General features: G+C 42.7%; 1 non-coding gene across 1 annotated transcript; it reads right to left on the bottom strand.

Annotated features, from left to right (window-relative positions):
* Positions 1 to 5666: 5666 nt before the first annotated feature.
* Positions 5667 to 5738, bottom strand: TRNAA-UGC. The gene has a single exon. It is a non-coding gene; the product is annotated as a tRNA-Ala (tRNA).
* Positions 5739 to 6813: the final 1075 nt, after the last annotated feature.

Here is a 6813-nt window from a genome sequence, read left to right as displayed (position 1 = left end):
CTATTCGGGAGGCTGAGACAGAATTGCTTGAGCCCAGGAGGCAGAGGTGACAGTGAGCCGAGATCGTGCCACTGCACTCCAGCCTCGCCGACAGAGCGAGACTCTGTCTCAAAACAAAACAAACAAGCAAAAAAAGTTGAGCATTGAACAAAGACAGAGCGGGAGTTTTTATAAGCAAAAGAAAGGCAGTTAATCAAACAGTGCGTAACTTCTGGCCTTGCAGCTGCATCCAAAGGAAAACAAGAACTGGCTAAATACAGACATTTGTAAAACAGTTATGCTTCAGAAGCCAGGGAAAGGAGTAACAGTATAGGAATTTGTCTTTCCCTCTTTTGTTTCCCTTCAACCTTGCTCTTGAGGGAGTAGAGGGGAAGGGGGTGTCTGGAACCCATTCTTTTGGCCTTGGCTTTTCGGACAGTGTTATCTTATAACTGTCCTTGAAGTGAGCTTCTAAGCAGAGGAAAACTTGTTTCTTTTCTTTTTAGTCCTTGCCTGTTACTTTACTTGGAGTGAATGAATGCATATTTATTTATAAATTTCTGCCTCACTATGAATAACTCTTTACACACAAGCTTGACAATTTAGATGAGATAGACTAATTCCTTGAAAAACACAAATTAACACAACTAACTTAATATGCAATACGTTTTTTATAACCCTGTAACTATTAAGGGAATTACATTTGTAACGTAAAAAAAAGAAAAATCAGGAATCTGGCCGGGCGCGTTGGTTGTAATCCCAGCACTTTGGGAGGCTGAGGCGGGCAGATCACCTGAGGTCGGGAGTTCGAGATCAGCCTGGCCAACATGCTGAAACCCCGTCTCTACTAAAAGATACAAAAATTAGCCGGATGTGGTGGCAGGCGCCTGTAATCCCAGCTACTTGGGAGACTGAGGCAGGAGAATCGTTTGAACCCGGGAGGCGGAGGTTGCAGTGAGCCAAGATCACGCCATTGCACTCCAGCCTGGAGGACAACAGCAAGACTTGGCTTAAAAAAAAAAAACAAAGAAAAGAAAAGAAAAAAATCAGGAATCTTCGAATCCAAGAAAATTTCACTGAAGAATTCTGAGAAGTGCTTAAAGAGGCCAGGCGCGGTGGCTCGTGCCTGTAATCCCAGCACTTGGGGAGGCCGAGGCGGGCGAATCATGAGATCAGGAGATTGAGACCATCCTGGCTAACACGGTGAAACCCTGTCTCTACTAAAAACACAAAAAATTAGCCGGGTGTGGTGGCTGGCGGCTGTAGTCCCAGCTACTCGGGAGGCTGAGGCAGGAGAATGGCGCGAACCCGGGGGGCGGAGCCTGCAGTGAGCCGAGATGGCGCCACTGCACTGCAGCCTGGGCTACAGAAGGCGACTGCGTCTCAAAAATAAATAAATAAATAAATAAATAAATAAATAAATAAAAGTGCTTAAAGAATTAAAACAAGGTCTACACAATCTATCCTGAAAAAACAGAAGAGGACAGAAAACTTTCCATTTTTTTATGAAGGTAATAGTATCCTGTTGCCAAAACCAGGTAAATACAGTACAAAACGATGGGTATTTGTGCATAAATACTTACCAAAATATTATCAAATAGAATTCAGCAATATATAAGAAGCATTATACACCATGACCAAGTGGGGTTTATTCCAGAGATGTCAGAGTAGGTAAATTTAGAAACAATCACTGCAATCCACCAGGTTAATAGGCTAAAAAATAAAATCACACGGTCGTTATCACAGTAGAAAAAGCATTTGTCAAACTTCAATAGCTACTCATGACAAAAAGTCTCAGAAAAATAGGAATAGAGAAGAGCTAACACTGTACATCACGTTAAAAGACAGAATGTGTGTTAGTCCATTTTACGCTGCTATGAATACACTACCCAAGACTCGGTAATTTTTTTTTTTTTAGATGGATCTTGCTCTGTAGCCCAGGCTGGAGTGCAATGGTGTCCTCTCGGCTCATTTCAACCTCTGCCTCCTGGGTTCAAGCAATTCTTCTGCCTCAGTCTCCCGAGTGGCTGGGACTACAGGCGCAGGCCACTATGCCCGGCTAATTTTTGTATTTTTAGTAGATACGGGGTTTCACCATATTGGTCAGGCTGGTCTGTAACTCCTGAACTTATGATCCGCCCACCTCAGCCTCCCAAAGTGCTTGGATTACCGGCGTGAGCCACTGTGTTGGGCAAGACTGGGTAATTGATAAAGGAAATAGGTTTAAGTGAGTCACAGTTTCACATAGTTAAGGAGGCTTCAGAAAACTTATAATCATGGCAGAAGGCAGATGGGAAGCAAGGACCTTCTTTACATGACAGCAGGAGAAAGAAGTATGAGCAAAAGAGGAACTTGCCAAACACTTATAAAACCATCAGATCTCATGAGAACTCACTCACTATCACCAGAACAACACGGGGGAAGCCACCCCCACGATCCAACTACCTCCCACCAGGTTTCTCCCACAAAGTCAAAGGAATTAGGATAATCATTTAAAATCTAGGAGGAACAAACAATCCACCTGATTTCAAGATTATTGTATTACATTGGTGTATTCTCTTACTATTGTATTATTGTATTATTACTACAGTAATTAAGACTGTATAGTATTGGCAAGGAGATAGGCATGTGGATTAATAGAGAGAATGGAAAAATAAACCCACACAAATATTATCAGCTGGTTTTTGACAAAGTTGCATAAGTAGTAATTCCATGAAAGAAAAATAAGTCTCATGACTTCACAAAAGTGAACTTAAAATGGATCGCAGATATGAATGTAAAATGTAAAACTATAAAACTCTAAGGAAAAAACAAGGAAGATAATCTTTCCAATCTAGGGCTAAACAAATAATTTTACAGTTGACAGTGAAACATGATCTTATAAAAGCTGGTTCTTTTTTCCTCCTTTCCTCTCCTGCTGTGTCAGTTGCTTTGGCTGGTACAGAGGCTGACCAAATAGAAACAGAAATAGGAGAGCACTAAAGGCAATGAATTGGGTCATGTTGTTACTTTTTATGTGACAAACAAATGACAGAATCAGTGGTCAGGCGCAATGGCTCAGGCCTGTAATACCAGCAGTTTGGGAGGCCAAGGAGGGCAGATCACCCGAGGTCAGGAAGTCGAGACCAGCCTGGTCAACATGGTGAAACCCCATCTCTACTAAAAATTAGCTGGGCATGGTGATGCACGCCTGAAATCCCAGCTACTCGGGAGGCTGAATTAGGAGAATCACTTGAACCCAGGAGGCGCAGGTTGCAGTGAGCCGAGATCACGCCACTGCACTCCAGTCTGGGTGATACAGTGAGACCCTGTCTCAAAAAAAGAAAAGAAAAGAGAGAAAAGGAAAGAAAGGGAGAGAGAGAAAGAGAGAAAGAGAAAGAGAGAAAAAGAGAAAGAAAGAAAGAAAAAGAAAGAAAGAAAGAAAGAAAGAAAGAAAGAAAGAAAGAAAGAAAGAAAGAAAGAAAGAAAAGAAAAATGGAGAAAGAAAGAAGGGAGAGTAGAATGTTAAGAAAGGAAAGAAAGAAAGAAAATTGGCTCAAAAGAGTCTCCTGGCTCACAAGAGCTCTGGTGAGTTCTTCTACAGGAAAATCAGAGTCTCTTGTGTGTGACCACCAAAAGCACCTAAAATATTGACCGCGTCAAAGAGATAATAAATCCACCCCCACCCCTGATGTAAGGCAAATACAAACCTCACTGACTTTCCTAGGTGGTTTGAGTTTTTGATTGAGAATAGGTAGGGAACCCCGGGAACAACTCTTCCTCCTCAGCAGGAGCCTGGCCCTAGACTCCCTTCTTAAACCTCTAAAACAGTGCTTCTCAAACTTTAGCATCAGAGTCACTTGAGGGCTTATTCAAACACAGGTGGCTGGGCCCCACCCTCAGCAATTCTGATTCAATAGATCTGAGGTTGGGCCTGGAATTTGGCATTCTGCTTGTAGCACCCTAATCCCTCACCCCTTACTCTCCTGTGCAGTGTCCACTGTGACTACCGTGCCACTATTTGCTTAAAGTGCCTGGAGAGAAACAGTGGATAGAAGGGGGGAAAAAAACAAGTATGAAATGAAAAGAAAATGTCTGCATTGCCTTCCTTCAAAAAAAAAAAAAAAAATGTATCTTATAACAAACATATGATTGGTCCCTGGGGCACACAGCCAGTCTTCAGCTAAGCAGGTTTCACCAGACAATAGCCCTCCTGTATGCTGGCTGTGGATATTTTCACTGAACAAAAGAATCAAGAAGTAAGGACAGACTAGCCTGATAGAGTGTTTGACTAGTGGTCTGATGACAAATGTCGTACTCTGTTGCCTCTCAAAGACACTTTTGATTCAACAGCAAACATACACAGAGGACAGCAGTTTTGAAACAGGCAGCATTGGAAACCCCTAAAAAGTGTCATCAGTAGATAGGATTTCCTGGAGTCCCCTGGTCATACAAAGCAGATACGATAGGATTGACAGAGAAAGAAGTAAGATTTTTTTTTTTTTTTAATCAGAAGAAGTGCCAACACACCTGCAATTTACTCACCTTTACATTGCATCTATTTTTCGTTGTGGCAGAAAAGCTTTCTCTACTTTTTCATATGGGGCCTCTGTTTACTGTTGACAGAGGTTTCCAGGCAACCTTTTATGTTTTATTTTATTTTATTTTATTTTATTTTATTTTATTTTATTTTATTTTATTTTATTTTATTTTAAGACGGAGATTCTCTCCTGTTGCCCAGGTTGGAGTGCAATGGCGAGATCTTGGCTCACTGCAACCTCCGCCTCCCCGGTTCAAACGATTCTCCTGACTCAGCCTCTTGAGTAGCTGGGATTACAGGCATGCGTCACTACGCCAGGCTAATTTTGTATTTTTAGTAGAGACGGAGTTTCTCCATGTTAATCAGGCTGGTCTCGAACTCCCGAACTCCCGACCTCAGGTGATCGCCCCGCCTCGACCTCCCAAAGTGCTGGGATTACAGGCGTGAGCCACCGCGCCCGGACCCCAATACTTTATTTTAACGAGGAAAATGGAGTGATTGAGGAAATACAGGAAAATGAATCAATCATATGGAATATCAGTGGGGAATGTGTTGATCCGTATTGATTTCGCTCCTTCCGTGTTGAAGACCTCTAATTCCCCGACAGTCTTCGATCGGTTGTCCAGCGTCCTGCCACTCTCATCTTAAGCGGCGGGAGAGCCACAGCAGTCCTTTTCTCAGTATTGGATCGCACTTGTGACTGTGCTCTCTGCGCAGGTCGACAGGGAGAGAAATCAGTGGACAGATGCTTTGACTCTGGATTTGGCTCAGAAAACAAAAACAACGACCAAAACAAAATGCCCGGGGGGCGCTTTTCTCCCCTTCTTCTTCTCCAGTCTTTCCTTCTCTTTAATCATAGTACAAAACCGATGCCAAAGTGAGCCGCCTGTTGATGTGCACGCTTTTGTTTGCTTTCAAGAGGCCCTCCTTTTGGGACCTCATTCTTCTTTCCCCCTCATTTCTTTCTCGTCTTCCTTCTGCCGTCGCAATCGCCTTAGGTGATGTCGAGGCTTATTACAGCATAGCGATGGGACGTAAGTGAGGGCAGTTCATTGGGTTACGTTTTTACTCTCCATACCTGCAGAAATAGGATAGAAAAAGGTGAGGAAGTAGAAGGCCATGTTGCTTGAGAATTAGGTTTGAGCACTCTCAGAGCAAAACTACTATTTGGAGGTGCTGGGGATCGAACCCAGGGCCTCATACATGCAAAGCATGCGCTCTACCACTGAGCTACACCCCCTTCCTGAAAGATTGTTTACTAATAATTTTCAGGAAGTAGCTTTCATTTTCTGAGACTGTCTCCGTGAGCATGCTGGTAGTAGTGGTTAGTATTATGGAGCGTCTGCAGCTGGAAAAGTGTCAGACAACGGCCACAATAAGTTTCCATTGTGGCTTTAAAACGTTGAGTTGTTAGGATCTCCTTCTTCTGTTATGCTTGGCAAGGAATCAAATTCTAGTTTTTCATTGTTTTGATTTCTTTCAGAAATGACACAAAGCTATTGAAATACAGCTTTTTCTTACCTAAAATGCTTCATATTTGTTGTTTTCTCAGCCGGAATATTAAAGGTTAGATTCGATTGAGGAAAGCCACAGTCAGAAGAAAACCTGAAAGCCATGCACTCAGCATTTCATCATAAGGGTCTTTAGCTGGCATGGTGTCCTGCGCCTGTACTCACAGCTATTCCAGAGGCTGAGGCAGGAGGATCACTCGACCTTGGGAGCTGGAGGTGGCAGGGAGCTATGATCACGCCACTGCACTCCAGACTGGGTGATGGAGTGAGACCCTGTATCAAAAACAAAAAGAAAAGAAAAGAAAAAATTGTAAGGTGTGAGTGAAACAACACCTCTGGGGATGACGAGAAGAGCTGAATTATGAGGGTGAGATCAAAAATAAGTAGAAACAGGTTTAAGAGGTATGGGGGAAAAGTGGTTTAGAAAAACAAACAGGCTCTTGCCAAACAGAAGGAGGTGCAGAAAGGGGGAGTTTTTAACAACTCTTTAAGGAATGGGAGAAAGATTGGAAGATGGAAAAGATAAGTTAGCTTGGCTCATGGGAAATTCAGTATATCTGTGGGGCGCACTGTGAGGATGTTACACGGAGAACTCAGGCAATTGACTCTGTCTCCAGCCTGGGATTTGCGAGCATTAGTAGCAATAGGCATCCACCCATGGAGGGTGGATAAAGACTAAAAAGGGTCCTTTTAGATTTGGGAATTACAAACCTATTCATTATATTTGTAAAAAGAAAGAAAGAAAGAAAGAAAGAAAGAAAGAAAGAAAGAAAGAAAGAAAGAAAGAAAGAAAGAAAGAAAGAA

This window comes from Piliocolobus tephrosceles, chromosome 5 (genome assembly GCF_002776525.5).
Source record: "Piliocolobus tephrosceles isolate RC106 chromosome 5, ASM277652v3, whole genome shotgun sequence".
In the NCBI taxonomy this organism is placed as follows: Eukaryota; Metazoa; Chordata; class Mammalia; order Primates; family Cercopithecidae; genus Piliocolobus; species Piliocolobus tephrosceles.
Note: the sequence above shows the minus strand (reverse complement) of the source record. Positions and strands in the feature narration are given on the sequence as shown.